Source organism: Silurus meridionalis, chromosome 2, assembly GCF_014805685.1.
Source record: "Silurus meridionalis isolate SWU-2019-XX chromosome 2, ASM1480568v1, whole genome shotgun sequence".
Taxonomy (NCBI): domain Eukaryota; kingdom Metazoa; phylum Chordata; class Actinopteri; order Siluriformes; family Siluridae; genus Silurus; species Silurus meridionalis.
Window position 1 is genome coordinate 23,778,971 of NC_060885.1, and position 17,333 is coordinate 23,796,303.

Sequence of the window (17,333 nt, forward strand, 5' to 3'; positions counted from 1 at the left end):
AATTCTGACAACTGGTTTAACCATTTTGCATTCAATGACATGACTTTTATAAAAGTGGAACTAGTATCAAATATTTTAATCAACATGACAAAAGCAACTGATATTGTAGTAAACAGCAGACAATTGTAAGCAATTGAATAAATTAATGTACTAAAGCATTTGCAGTTTGATCGAAGCAACGAGAAATGTTTTAATTATGTGACTAAATGAAGTGGAGGGTAAACAAAGAGTTTTGAGAAATAATAATAACCTGTAATTCGGTTGTAATTGTTATAATCAAATTTTTTTGTTCTAACTGTGTTTACTTTTTTAATAACCTAGAATGAAATCTACACGTTTACTAACTTGTAAGTTGTAACTTTAAGCTAAGTTATTTCAGCTATAAACATATTAGGAGTGTAGTTTTATCTAAATTCTTCCAGTATAATATTCCCTGTGTTTTGATTCAAGCTTAAGTGATCAAAAGGCAATGTCACCAAATACTAACAAAGTATGTGTAAACATTCTCTCCTGCTAAAAATCTAATATAGTAAATAAATCTGAAACAAATCTGCAACTTAGCTATTATTTTGAAACAAGCTCTTATAAAAAATGTATACAACAATAGATTTATAGTAACATTAAATTTGTGGAGTTGTAACGAATTGAGTTTAAATTTTTTTTGCCAAATAGTATGTTTAATTAAATTCGGTTCGATTTTATTCTATATGTATAATGTTGTTTACAATGATCATTGGCTCAAAGCAATGCATTTTAGCATCATTGGCCCCAAATATAAATTTTTGCATCAAAAATTTGTCCATATATGTTTACCCTATGAGCAAAAGAAAAAAATCCCTGAGAGGGTATAAAAAGAAACCTTATGAAACCAGACTCAAAAGGAACCCATTCTAATCTGGTGACACATAATGTCTGTTCATGTATGTAAAACTTTGATCTCAACTGTTTTTTTTTTTTTATGTAAGACTGTATGCTGTTTGAAAGTAAAGAAAAAAATTATTTGATTCTTTATTTTATATTTTCTTTGTATTGTCTGGGTTTAGAAACAAGTGCTTTTACTTTAAATGGAGGCGTAACAAGCATTATTAAAATAAAACACATTTCAGACATCATAATACTTGGCAACTTTAGAGGGATAAAATACACAGATCATTTTAATGGTTTTAATTTTGCATCCATAAAATGGACTGAAGCATTTGTATGTAAACACTTTTTATAGCACTTAAAATATATTTAGTATTCAGTGTTAGTTTAAAATGCATGGAAGCATATAGCAAAAAAAAACTTGCTTTGCTTAAACATTATTACAACTAATTTAATTATATCTAAATTTCATATTAAGTATGTTGTAAATAATATTTTGGGTACTGATGAAAACTTGACAAATGCAGTAAATAGAGAATTGAAAAATCCAATTTGTATTTAATGTGTGTGTAATTAGTTACATTGAAAATGTTGTTTTTGGTGACTATTTAGCCAGCAGTAATCTAGATGGAAAGATTACTCTAGATGGAAGTTGTATTCCTTCTTCCATGTAATATTCCACATCGCTGCTCTCACTGAGCCTGCAGTTATCCAAATATTATCCATTCTTGTAAAAAAAAATTATTCACATCGTCCCAGACCACAATGATAGCTCGTTACTGACACGCCATCCTAACACTGGTGATGATGCTGATGGTAATTACATGGATGTGGACGTGGCAGCCAGTTGTGTGGACGTGCTGAAGGAGGAGTCTCCACGGACGTTGTGGTCATTAGCTGTGTTTTCATAACCTCATTACACTGCCATTCTTGACTGGGTTGTAAGTGCAGTGTGGAGGTGGGAAGAGATTAGGATCGGTTTACACTCAACCCGTTGTACCGTGGGGAAATGGGGAGGGAGCGGGGAAGCGTTCTTTATTAGCAAAGATTGCCACACACATGGTAGTGCACTTAAACCCAACTGGCATACCAGAGATTAGACCTGAAACGGGAATGTCATTTTGTTTCACTTTTCATACTCCAATGATAATTTGAGTAGACAGCAGTTTTCAGGGCCCTTGTATTAAAAGTATGTTAATGTATTAGAGCTATGAGGGGGCCAGGCGAGAGAACGTATCTGTGTGTGGATACAGTGTTCCCCTCCCGATTTACTATTTCCTTCATTTACACACAATCTTTCTCAATACTTGTCATTTTGAAGAAATTCTCAGTACCTGAAATAGTACCACCTATTGTGTTTTCCCTCATCTAACTCCAGAGGTGTGAAGAGTACCTGAAAATCATACTTGAGTAAAAGTATAGATACCTTACTGCAGAACTTACTCCATTACAATTTAAAAGTCGCTGATTCCAAATTGACAAGTAAACGTCTTAAAGTATCTGATTTGAACAGTACTTGAGTATTTGACTCATATTGAACAAAACTATATTTTAATTGACCATGCTTTTTACAATGACATTTTGTGCCTCTTTTTAAAAAGTCATTAAAGCTTAAAACTCCCCTACCCTCATCTGCTGCCTGTGAGCTACTTTTTGGCACCGCTGGCCCGATTTTCAATCCAAAAAGAGCTTGAACAAATTCTAAAAACTTTGAGAATCAGCTTTTGTTGAAGTTGAATAAAAATATTGTCTCTCTTCGAGACTGAGAGCTGCACCAAAATCACATTTGTTTTTATTTGAGCTAAAATTATTTACTTTCATTTTTACTTTTCCATTAAATACTTATGGTTCTTTTACTTTGTGACATAATACTGTCATTTTATTTGTGAATTGAAAAATCCTTTTGAAAGATTTTTGTACTACTCCTTTTTTACAAATATTTGTTTCATTCTGGCACGTTGAAGAGGCTATTGTGTTGATCTTGGTTAAGTAGAGTAACGAAGTGCATTTACTTAAATACTTTACTCAAATACACTCATCTGAATCTATTTCAGGCTTGTTGGTTAAAAATTTGGGAAATGGATGTCCATGCTTTTTACAAACAGTCCCTCAGCACCTTATGTCCCCAACTCAGACTTTTCTGTAAACACACTTGCAGTCTCGCTCAGTCCTAGACAAACACATATGGAAGAGTCATATCTCTCTCTCTCTCTCTCTCTCTCTCTCTCTCTCTCTCTCTCTCTCTCTCTCTCTCTCTCTCTCTCTCTCACATGCCTGCTGAGAGAGCCACATTAGCGGATGGATAGATGGAGGGCAGATAAACGAGTGCGAAGCAGGATGGAGTCATTAAAGATGTGTTGATGGAGGGAGTCTAAATTACAGCAAGGTGCTGAGAGCCTGTGAGTAGAGCTGGAGGAACTGGAGGACAAAAGAGGCCCAGTCATGGGGACTTTTTTTCCTTCCATCAGTCTATTTTGTTTACATATATGCTCTAAATCACTGCCATCACTTTCACCAATAGAATACTTCATCAACATTGAAGACTCTATAGTTGAAGGCAAATGTCTGCATCCTCAATAGATCTTTTAATGAAAAAGTCTAATGTTCATAAATGTGTAAGGATCCACTAACTGCAAAATTATTTAAAAGGTACAGGTTTAAAATATTTATATCGCATAATAAATATCTTAGCATGATTCCCAGCCCCAAGGATATAAACAATGACTAAGCATTCGTGTCTTTTGTAAGTTGTAATAATTGCTGTAGTAATTATTTGATCATTATAGCTTTTAGTCTATCTGGTTATATGTACAGAATGGGTTTAATCAAATAATCAATAACTTGCAAATAAGTAGTAATGACATCATATAATAAAATCATTATTTTAAGTGAACATTTAAAAACAAAAAGCATCAAATTACAATTTTTTTTTAGGTGATTCTATACATATGCTTGATGTTGTTTGAGTAATTCCTTAAATATATCTGTTTACTGTAATGGTCAAGACTGGGTCTTGCTATCTTTAAAGGGAATCTTGGCTGGAACAATTTTGTGAACATCTATTGCAGCAAATTGTTAATTAATAGAAGGAATATAAAACAAACACAATAACACACAATCGCATGTTTTGTAGCTATAAGAAACATTACAATGCCTGAATCTGAGCAGGCATTTAAAAAGCCACAACCGCTGCTTATTTGAAGACCAGCTATACAAAGTGGTCTAGCAGGCAAAGCAATGGGTTTCGGGGATTTAAGAAAGATCAGACAAAAAAATCAGGAATGAAAACCAGCGATCAGCAACACCCTGTTTCATCTGACTCTGACTCTAATGATAGCAAGCACCTCATTACTAATACTATTCTCAGAATTTCTCAGCATATCTTCTTCACCTTAAATATAAAGACACATTTTGAATCACTGTCAAGAAGATTTTAGAGGACACAAGGAAAGCGGGCAAATGTAGTAGTGCCCAAGGTTTAGATATGCTCATAGATAAATGTTGTAAATGTAAAGGCATACAATGGAACATACCAAAAGTCTATTTTTTTCTGATTCAACCTCTGTTAAAGTGAAACAAACCAGACAAGAAAGAGGGAGGTGAATAAAAAGACAATGTCTGTTGAAACTTCCACTGGATGGCAGAAAAGAGACATATAGAGGATTTAATAAATGTGATGTCTAACTAATATATAATAATGAGTGTCAAATTTCTGAGAATTTTTAAATAAACAGAAAACTTTAGAATTTTGAATGAAAGAAAAAATAACACTGTGGAAAAAAGGGTTTTTTTGTTTGTTTGTTTTTTTATGTTTGTTGAAATTTTTATGTGTTTTTTAGAACATCCACATTAAGTCCCCATTTGCTGATTTAATGACTTCTACTCTTTTGGGAAGATGTTCCACTAAATTAGAGTGTGCTTTTGGAGATTTAGACATTAGTATGATCAGGTATTAATATAGATAAAGGTATGTAATAGTCTTGAGAGCACTATAGCAGGCAACTCAAGGTCTTCCAGTGCGACCAATGTAAACCATATTCAATTCAGCTCAGTTAAGTTGTATTTGTATAGCACATTTAACAATGAAACAGCTTTAAAGAAATAGAGGTTGTAAAGAATAAATGTTAATGGTATATACCTATAAGTTGAGCAAGCCATTGGTGATATTGGCAAGTAAAAACTCCTTGAGATCACATGAGGAAGAAACCTTGAGAGGAATCAGACTTAGGAGCATTTCTCAAATCATCCTGAATACTTGCAAAAAAGTAAGTGTATTATTAAAACAATTTCTACAAACATCACCAAACATCGGATATCTTGCAAAAGCCTGTACTTTTCTCAAAATCCTTAGTTCATCTCTCAAAAGTAAGTATTTGTGTCAATGAATATCTCTTTCCCATCAGAATAAAAGTCCTTCTTCATTGTTCACAAACAAAATCATTAAAATGGTTAGTCATGCTGACAGTATGATGGTGCACAGTTTCAGGGATTTCTTGATATAAACTATGGTTTGGATCACAGTGACTGAAATGAACAAAATTTTAATTTCTTCTGTTTGGCATCTGTGAATTTCAGCAGCACAAATGTATTTATTTGATTGCATATTTGATTTATATTGATTGCAAAAGACCGGACAGGATTCACACTTTTACTGTACTGTACAACTTTTGCTATCTCTGTATACACTCTCCAATTGAAGGTTCACAAGATTCACCTTTGACCTGTTTTAGAGAACTAGTTGATTATTGGTTGTTCTGATGCCGTTTACTCCCCTTTGTTAGTGACATTCAACATTCATCTGCACAATTCATCAATTCAAAAAACATTTACCAAAAAATGTTTAATAAAAATTTTAGATGACAGATGATGACAACTGGTTTAACCATTTTGCATTCACTGACTTATGCAATGAACTGATGCTAAGATGTTTTGGGGGTTAAGACTATTCAGGTAAAACCAGTATAATATATTTTGATCCACATGACACAAACAACTGACAATGTAGAAAACAGCAGACACTTGTACACAATCCATTAAATGATTGTACTAAAACATTCGCAATTTAATCAAAGCAACAATAAATATTATTATGATGAGCACAAATGATTAAATTATGTGGAGGTTGAAAAAAAAGTCTTGAGAATGTCAGAGAACCTAAGAAATGCTCCAAAGCAACTGGGTGGCACAGAATCTCCATTTACTACAGTTTTAACATTGTTTTTGAGGTGTGCTGTTCAGTAAGCTGTTCACTGATGGGTGCTTAAATGCTGTCCATATCATCCTCATAGTTGCTCAATAACTGCATGGATCTTTAGGCTGTTGATGTGGAAACATCCCCAGCTGCACAGAGTGTCTCCTATTGAGAATAACGAGATCCAAAGATAGGGGTTTCACTGGTCACTGGTACCTCAGGGAAACAAGAGAGAGTAAAGAGAGAGAGAGAGAGAGAGAGAGAGAGAGAGAGAGAGAGAGAGAGAGAGAGAGAAGGAGAAGGAGAAGGAGAAACAGGGAGAAAAACATGGGTTATTAAGTATCCTTATTGTAATGTACAGTGTGATCAGGGTGCACATGACAGCATAACTGAAAGAAAGAGCCAGAAGGTAATACAGATATCAGATAATAAAGATCTCTGGGATAAGAGACGGCCTGCCACAACACAGTTAACAAACCTCAGTGAATGCGTGGCGAAGAATCACATATGGCTTTAAAAGTTAGATGCCCTAACACTTTTGTCAATATAGATAGATAAATGTAGACAGACAGACAGACAGACAGACAGACAGACAGAAAGACAGGTAGACAGGTAGACAGGTAGACAGGTAGATAGATAGATAGATAGATAGATAGATAGATAGATAGATAGATAGATAGATAGATAGATGGAGCTTTTTTAAATGTAGACCTTGAATAATCTGTAATAAGATGAAGAAAAAGAAAGATTGAATTGGCCTTCTTTCTCATCTTTTTCAATATCTGTCTCCCTCTGATTTTCAAAGTTTGTCATCCTCTACTGCCGTTGCCAATCCACCCTGTGTCTGATCAAACTTCGGCGATAATCAGAAAAATGCACATTCAAAGCATAAACGAAAGCGCAGATTTCTGGTGCTAAATCATTTCCAGCTGTACGTTCCACCAAGACAAGCACTGACACACTGAATAAAAGGAGTTGAAGAGTCTGTTTATAAGTTAAAGATGTGATTTGATCAAAAGAGCAACTGTCAGAAAACTGAGTAATGTACATAGCATGTCACAAGAGATATGGAAGTCATCAAAGCCAGTTCAAGGTCTATGCCATGCAATATGCATGTATCAGAATGAAAAGTTTATCTATGTACTGTGTGGAAGTGCAATGTGGGTTAATCCCTGAGGTGTGAGGTGACTGACCTTGCTGTAAAGAGTGTGTTGCTGATGGATAAACTGTTCCATTTGCTGTTCCATTCTGGTGTAGGAGTCGTTTTGCATTTGCCTGATGGTTCAAAGAACATATTTGCTTTATAAACCTGGGTGAACACATTGGCTCTGTTTAAATAGGATGTGACCAGCTGCAGTTATTGTATTTAAACTCATTTGAGTAATTTTCCTATTTTTGACACACATTTTAAATCTGCTAATCAGGTGTGGCATTACCTAACATTAACATTATTAACATTATGACATTATAACATTATGACATCATAATGTTATAATGACGTCATAATGTTATAATCATACAGCACCAATATTTTGTCCTCAAAATTAATGTGTTAGAAGCAGGAAAAATAGGCAGGCATAAGGATTTAAGTGAGTTTGACAGGGGCCCAAATTGTGATGACTAGACGACTGGGTCAGAGCATCTCTAAAACTGCAGCTCTTGTGGTGTGTTTTCCAGTCTGCAGTGGTCAGGATCTATCAAAAGTGGTCCAAGGAAGGAACAATGGTGATTTGGTGACATGGTCATGGGCTGCCAAGGCTCATTGATGCACGTGGGGAGTAAAGTCTGGCCAGTGGGGATCAATCTAACAGATGAGCTCCTGTAGCTCAAATTGCTGAAGAAGTTAATGCTGTTAACGCTAGATGGGTCACAACTGTTTTGCCAGCAAAGGGGGACCAACACAATATTGAACAGGTGGTCTTAATGTTATGCCTGATCGGTGGCCATAAAGTTATGTCTGGTGTGTAAGTCTGGTGTATGTGTAAGTGTAAATGCAGGGCCATTGTTAGATGAATCACAAATACATTTGAAATGTTTAGTAAGATAGATTTGATAGGTAGAGCCAGTATGGCAGGCCAGTTATGAAATGTAATGATACAATCAGTCTTTTTTTAAATAGCCTCTTAGTTAAGTCACTCTTTAACCCTTTGGGGGGAAATGCACAATTAAAAGGGCATTTTATGTTAAACAGCCACAAAAAGCTTAATTATCAGAATCAGGTTTATTGGCCAAGTGTGGTGACACACATAAGGAATTTGTATCTAGCTGTGGTAACTCTCAAAATTACAGACATACTGTAAATAACAACTTTATACATTTAGCTTATAGACTATACAAGACAATACAGATTTAATAAGGAAGGAGACTATACAAAACAATACAGATCTAATAAGGAATCCACAATATAAAAAGTATATGACAGATCAGTAATGTATATAAAGTGTGAGAGTGCATGGTAGTGCAAATAGCAATTAAATCTCGCATTGATAATAAAATACTACTACTGACAAATAAAGCACTTAACAGTCTTGCACCGCAATATCTGAATGAACTTCTGTACCAATATGATCCCCCAAGCCTACTTAGATCAAAAGGTGCAGGTTATTTGTTAGTACCGCAAATAATGAAGACTACAGCAGGGGGGCAGATCTTTCTCTTATAAATACCCACAGTTCTGGAACAGCCTTCCAATTAATGTTCAGGACTCAGACACAGTCTCGGCGCTCAAGCTGAGGCTGAAAACATATTTATTTAGTCAAATCTTTTATCATCTGAAGGGATCGTGGATATAGATATTCTTATTAGAATATTTGCATGCTGTCATCCCCTCACTCTCATGCATTCACTCATGTTTGTTGACCATGGTGTGGTGTGTCGTCTCTTATCCCGGAGATCTCTCATGTCTGTGTTACCTTCTGGTTCTTCCTTTTAGTGATGCTGCCATAGAGAGTCTTGCTGGAATCCCCAACTGCACAGTGTCCTTAACGTTTATACAACAATAAGGATACTTAATAATCCATATCCTTCTCTCCCTTCTCTCTCTCTCTCTCTCTCTCTCTCTCTCTCTCTCTCTCTCTCTCTCTCTTAGTCAAGTTAAACATGCTCCTGAAGTTCCAGTGACCACTGATCTGCCCACTTTATCCCTGCCTGCCTCTGGATGGTGTTCTCTTCGATTGTAGGCCACCCTGTGCAGCTGGGGATGCTTTCACATCAACGCCCTGGGGATCCATGAAATTACAGAGTAAGAAGAGGAGCTTTGAAGATTTGGATTTGGATTTGGACAGTAGTTAATGCCAACAGTCTGCTACACTGACTCAGGACTACAGTCTGCATCTGATCTGCATCACCGCACACTTCAACATCATTTAGCTGTAATAAATGGACTTTCGATGCCACCCAGATGAGGATGGGTTCCCTCTTGAGTCTGGTTTCTCTCAAAGTTTCTTCCTTATGCAATCTCCAGGAGTTTTTCCTTGCCACAGTCGCCACCGGCTCGATCATCAGGGACAAACTTACACATAAAGAACATCTTATTCATTCTTTATCACCACATTATCTGTGTAAAGCTGCTTTAAGACAATGTTCATTGTTAAAAGTGATATACAAATGAAAATTAATTGAATTTAATTGAATATAGACAAATTTATTGGGACACCTGTCTTTTTGACACAATTGTATAGGATTTGTATAGTTTTTGAATGTAGTTACCTTAAAATCCATTCATTTTAATTAGGAGACCCAAACCGGTCAGCATGATAATGCCACTGTGCACAAAGCAGGCTCCATAAACATATGCTTTACATGGGTTGGAGTGGAAGATTTCCTGCTATAGAGCTCTGATCTCAATCCTGTAGAACACCTTTAGAAAGAATTGGAAAGCTGACTGCACCCCAGGGCTCCTCACCTCAACTACATCAGAACCTGAATTTAATAACACTCTTGTGGCTAAAAGAGCACAAATCTCCACAAAAAAAATCTAGTGGAACATCTTCCCGGAAGAGTGGAGGTTATTAAAACAGCATATGGGAACTAAATGTGAAATTAAATGTTTAAAAAGTAAATAAGTGTTCACAAACGTTTTTCAATATTAAAATAAAATCTTAAAACTGTATTAAAAATACATTAATGAAATTTAAATTTAAATGGCAAACAAACAAACAAATAAGCAAATAAATATTTTTTTTGTTCTACAAGCCTTTTAAGGGGAAATCATGTCCTCTTACATTTGCTTAAAAGATGAAACAGACCAGAAGTTCTTCAGCACTAGGCCTGGACCTGCCTCCCTCATCTATCAGCTCAGAAATGTAAACATCTTGGCAGCACTGGTGTCTGGTGACCTTCAAAATCAGTGAGCATGATGTGGCCCCTCTTTCTCCCTGTACGGTTTTTAAAAAGGGCATAATTTATACATTTATGCAATACTTATAAACCTAATCTTGGTTATAACTGACCACCCAATAAGCTATTACTTTACACCACAGACCGTATCAATTTGCCTGGTACAAAACAGGCATGCCTAACACAAGATTTTTTTTAACAATAAATATTTTTCAACAAATGTAACATATGTTTATGCTAGCAAAAACTCAGGCACCTGCTGAACACTTCTGTTAGCATACACTGTTTTTTTTTTTATCTACGAATGATAAACCTCATAGATATACTGCTTTAATCATAAAACAAATAAAGTACGTTTAAATTCAGACCCCATTTGTAGAATCAAGAAACAAAACCTAAACTTCGTGAAATGTCCTAGTTATGCATCAAAAACAAATAAGCTAACCAAAATGCTTCATAGACTGGAAAATAAATCATAGAAAACAATTCAAATATTACATTTGGTGTTTGGTAAATTCACCTGTGACATGACCCCTTGCTTACTCTGCAGAGGTTTAAAGAGTTCCTGAAAATCATACTTGAGTAAAAGTATAGATACCTTAATGTAAAATTTAAAAGTCACCAATTACAATATGACTTGAGTAAAAGTCTTAGAGTATCTGATTTAAATTGTACTTTTAAGGTATTTGAATCTTATTGAACGTAGGCTTAAAGATGCGCTAGACCTCAACTCCAAGACACATAATGAAAAGCCAAAAACAGTTGATTTGCGAAGTTTTATTTCCTAAAATGCGAATCAAATTGTACACCTCAACACTGCATTAACCAAAACACCAGTCGACAATGACAAAGAAAAAGTAGTGAAGCAAGCTTTCAAAAAGTGATCTTTAATTAACAAATAAAATTACAGTATCATGTAACAAAGTAAGAAAAAGTATTCAATGGACATAAAACCAAATATTCAGAGCTGACTGTGATTTGATGCAACTCTCAGCCTCAGAGGGCGGCAATATTTTTATTTATTATCCATTAAAATATAGTGAAGTAAAAAGTGCATCTATTGAAACATAAATGTAGTTGAGTAGAGAGTAAAAGTTGCTTATATCTTTGATGCTCAGTAAAACTAGAAAGCAGCCCAAAATGACTTAAGTACAGAAATGAAGTGCATTAAATCAAATACTTAATTTACACCACTGCTTATTCTTTGACCAATCCTTAGAGAAAGTCTAATACTTCACTTATCTGGGACATAGGATGATTTTAATGAGTGACTGTGATGGTCAGGTGGATGCTCTTACCAGTCACTGTAGCATTCAGATAGATGGAGGTGGAAGTTTTTAATCCAGACACTACCAATATCATCATCATTATTATCATTGTCCGAGTGCATAGTTCATCCCTGTAGTTCAAACTGCAGGAAATGGGGTGTTCTGCAATGTGTGTTGAGACATGATCAAGTGCAAATCCCATGCTAATTCCCTCTTTCCTTTACACTGTGGACAAAACCCCTGATCAAAGCATGGCCTCACCACTGCTTAACAAACCAAAGTGCCCCCAACGTAAACAGGAAAGTTGGCTTACATGAAACTGGTGAATCATTTTCCATGTTTTCTCTTCAGCCATGGCGGCTCTTACATAAACAGCAGTGTTGGGTCTTGCTTCAGGACAATACCCAAACCCTGTTCCATAGACAGAGATGAATGGGCAGGTTGTTTGTGATTATTGTGTGCTGTGTATAATGTTCAAACAGAATTACTGCATACATTTTCTAATATAAAAACATTACAGCAGTAATGGCAATGTGAGAGTACACATGGAAAAGAAAAGTATAGAATATGCATATGCTATATAAGTATAATACAGTAAAACCCCGTTGGACGAGCATAATTCGTTCGTGAATATTACTCGTAGGTCCATTTGCTCGTATGTTTGAACTAGTTTTCCTGATAGAATTAATGTAAAAGTGATGTAATCCGTTCCGAAACTTCATTCGATCGCTTATGTCTGCACTTAAAAAGTATTTGTAGCCTATTTTAACAAACAAATACAACGCAAATTACCATGATGTAAACATTATTTGAGCGACACGAGATCAACTAAGCGACTGATGCTACCCTCGGCTGAAAGCGGGGAACCGGCAGCGTGGGTTTGCTCGTGCCTTCGAAGTTTGCTCGCAAAATAGGATAAAATTTTGCAAGTAAGGCCAATAGTATCTTCGTTTGCTTGTACTATTAGTTGCTCGAACAATAGGGTTTTACTGTATAGAGATCGAACAAATATCATAACACCAACCGTATCACATATTTTGTAGACTGCGAAATGTTAATCCTGAAAAAAGTACACAGACAAAGAAAAAGCGAAATTAGTGACATTTATTTTTTTCGGTGTTGCATGCTGATCAATCTTTTAGTTATAAGTCAAGAGCTACTGGAATTTCTTTTTTCAAAACAAAAACCACCGAAAGCCAAAAGGTGATCAAACTAATGATTTGTCAGTTTCCAGATGGAAAAAAAAAATGTAAACCCAACCTTTCTGGACCACCATTAACTGCATAACATGTATCATTTGAATGTCAAAGGTATCAGTTCTTTGATGGGATGTTTGATCGATTTTCCCTTAATGTAAAAAAAAAATGTTTTAATCTATTTCCTACAAGACACTTCTGCAAAGTGGACTTTTTGTTCTTTAATATTTACACACATCATGCTTATTTTAAGATACACATACTTTCCCATCCCTTTTACAAGTACACTCATCACAATCACTTTTTGGGATATGTATATTCAGCTCTGTGCATGCATACTACATATCAAGTCTGTTATTCCTTTTGTTTTTGGATTTTAAATGGTTTCTAAGGTTCTTCTCCTTTCGGCTGTTTCAGTTAAGGGTTGCCACAGCGGTTTATCCGTCTCCATACCACACTGTTCTCTTCATCTGAGTCTTTTAAACCAACTGCTTGCATGTCTTCCCTCACCACATCCATAAACCTCCTCCTTGGTTTCCTCTTTTCCTCCTTCCTGGCAGCTCCATCCTCAGCATTCTCCAACTGATATACCCCATGTCCCCCTCTGCACATGCCCAAACCATCTCAATCCATCAACATTCTCAAAGCAAATATTGCGTCTGTAGTGATCTTCCTCGGCATGAAATCATACTTTTGCTCAAAGATGGTCACCTTTTCTCTCAGCCTGGCTTCCACTACTCTTTCCCATAACTTCATTGTGTGACTCTTCTTCTTCCTCTTCTTCTTCTTCTTCTTCTTTTCTTCGGCTGCTCCCATTAGGGTTGCCACAGCGGCTCATCCGTCTCCATACTACTCTGTCCTCTACATCTGCCTTTTTCAAACCTGCATGTCTTCCCTCACCACATCTATAAACCTCCTCTTTGGCCTTCCTCTTTTCCTCATTTCTTGTGGCATTCTCCTACCGATATACCCCATGTCCCTTCTATGCACATGTCCAAACCATCTCAATCAGGCCTCTCTCACTTTGTCCCCAAAACATCCTACATGCTCTGTCTATTGAATAAACTTGTTTTTTTAATCTTGTTCATCTTTGTCACTCGCAATGAAAATCTCAGCACTCTTCTCCTCCCACTCCACCCTGCCTGCACTCTTTTCTTCACTTCTCTAACACACTCTCCATTACTTTGCACTGTTGACCCTCATCCACCTTCACCACCTCTTCTCCCTGCAACTGCACCACTCCACTGCCCTCCCTCTCATTCACACACATGTACTCAGTCTTACTCCTACTGACTTTCATTCCCCTTCTCTCCAGCACGTACCTTCAGCTCTCCAGGCTCTTCTCAACCTGCTTCCTACTTTCACCACATATCACAATATCACACAGTGAAGCTAATAAATAAATGAATAGTGTTGTAAAAAAACTATTAATCATATATGCTCATTCAGCCCCAAGGGCATTAGTAAAATCAAGGACTGATGTAGGTGAGTTTAGGAGGCCTGGGGTGCAAACAGCATTTACATTTATCCCAAAGTTGTTTAATAGGTTTGAGGTCAGAACTCTATAGCAGACAATTAAAGATCTTCCACTCCAATGCATGAAACCAAGATCTGAATTGAGCTGGCTTTGTGCACAGGGCCATTGTCTTGCAGGAACAGTGTCCCCTAGTTTACATAAAGAGACAATATAATGCTACTGCACCCAAAGACATCCTATAAAATTGTTTGCCTCCAGCTTTGTGGTAACAGTTTCAGGATGAACCACATATGGCTAGAAAAGTCAGGTGTCCCAATATTTCTGCCCACATATTTCACCATTTTTGAGTTAAAACCTTCTTCTTAGGCAAGTTCAGTTTTGTTATATAGGAAAAAGGTAACATGAATGCATTAACAATATCAATCCAGCCAACAAGCAATAAGAGAATCATCTTGCACAACATATGCCAGTGTAGCAGTATTTGGCTGTGAGTCTGTCTTCCTTCCTGAAAGTGTGTGTGTTTGTGTGTGAATGATGTTGGCTCCCAGTTTTTTTGGAAATGATCTCACATACGAGTTTGCTTTGCTTTCACAGTCAAAGAGCAGCATAGATGCCTTAAGCTTCAAAGGTAGTCATTACCTAAGCATCCTTAACTTCTACTAACATTTATTATTTATTCATAGCAATAATCGCCATGTTTGTGTGCAGCTCTGGGAAGCTCAACTGCCACCTAGAGGAACATTTTGTTTCACCGAAATGCCTGCACTTCTCTGCACAGATCATTTCTGTTTATTGGATGAACTTTACCATGAAAGAAGAAGAGACAGGAAAAGAGGAGAGGTGAAGAGATTAAGCTGACGCCATTCTGCTGCAATAGATAGATGCTCCTCTGGAAACTTCCTCTCTGAAGGAGTTTTGGCAGCCTTAGGCCTCTGTGGAGGGATGGCTCCCATCCAAAAAATTTTGGGAGTCAGGCCCGATTCTACATGAGGTTTCAGTCCGGCATGGTACAGAAGGCCTTCATGACTTATTAGAGTGTGTGTGTGTGTGTGTGTGTGTGTGTGTGTGTGTGTGTGTGTGTGTGTGCGCAATGAGCCTGAGTGCACATCCTTCAAACTCTCACTGTAAACCATTCATTCTCTCCTTTCGGCCGCTCCCTATTGCTCACAGTGTGCTTCTCTCTTCCTGCTGAAAGATACTACGTCTCGCAATCCCCAAAACACATGGGCCTTGATGAAAAGATTCCTGCAGACCACTAATCATTTTTTTCAATAAAGATCTACAGATGGTGGAGGGGATTGTTCCCTAAACTATTAGGAATGTTAGCAGTTTACTTCAACTGTAACACATCTTCCAAACCATACACATACACACATGTGTGTGTATGTATGTATGTATATATATATATATATATATATATATATATATATATATATATATATATATATATATATACACACATACGTACTATAATATATGAATCAGGTTTGATTTGATTTGTTTCCCTGACATGTGGCTGAGCTCCACAGTATTTGAGCAAGCCAGTCACAGACATCTTAAATGTGGTCTTATAAAGAACGGCTTCTTCACACAGCTTAAGTCTCTTTCCAGCTGCTTCTTTCCCTATCCAAAACACTTCTGCATTCTGACCCTTCAGGACCCAACAACGCTCTGCCACGGAACTGGAAAATACATCACCCACACATCCGAGATTAGATTTCCATTAATGAAATGAGATGCTGCACTAGAACATAGTGTATCTAAGGTCTTTTGGTCGAGCTCGAGCAAAATGAGAGGCAGTTACTACTGAAACGTGACAGATCGCACCAGTGGTTGTCAGGAAATGGCACTTTAAATATGCTGCTTTAAAACATTTACACTTCAGATGACAGAATTTACGAGAGTGAAGCGCAAAGCAAGGCAGGTTTATCCTGAGGAGGTCTTAAACATGCTTCACCCAATATGACCTTCACTGCAGGAGTCTCTCTTTACTACATATCCAGATGATCAGCACTGACTTCATAAAAGCCATTTATATGCTTCATTTGAGAGGGATGAAAGAGCAAGACAAATGTGTAGATTCACTGTATTGTGTTCATTCTAATAAGGACCATGTACAAGACCAATAGAGTTAACTGTTAACCTTTATATTTGGTTTATTAACTCTTGTCTTATGGATATTTGAAATCTTGAATTTCTGAGATAATAAAATATAAGAATAAATGTGTCTATTTAAAAAAAATAAAATGGTTAGAGTTTTAAAGTAACATAACTAAATTTTTAACTCTATTTAGGATGCTTTGTAACATCATGTTGGAATTTGCCTGAAAATGCAAGGAGCCAGTTTGCAATTGTAAATGCGACCCATCTGCCTATACACACAAATTTCCTTACAACACTACTGTATATGGACAGAAGTTCAACATTTAGTCCCAATTGTCATCTCTCATAGGATAATGTTCTATTAGATTTTGGAGTGTGCTTTTGAAGAATTGTTTACAAGGGTGTTAGTAAACTCATTTACTGATGTAGGCGAAGAGACCTGGGGTACAGTCAGTGTTCTTCATACTCAAGATCTTCCACTTCTAACCTTGTGAGATGGATTTGTGTACTGCTGGAACAGGGACAAATCTATGCTACCACATTCAAAGACATCTTATACAATTGTGTTCCTCCAACATTCTGATAACAGTTTGGGGAAAAAAACACATACGGTTGAAAAAGTCTGGTGACCCAATACTTTAGTCCATATAATGGGTTGGAGTGGAAGGCTTGAGTGGAAGTCTTCGATCTTGATTGGCCTGCTATAGAGCTATAGAGCTTTGATCTCATTCCAGGCTTCCTCACCCTACATCAGTACCTGACTTTACTAGAACCCTAGTGGCTAAATGAGCACAAATCTCCACAACTACACTCAAAAATCTAGTGGAACATCTTCCCAGAAGTATGAAGGTTATTATAAACCAATTTGAAATAAATGTGAAATGGAATGTTCAAAA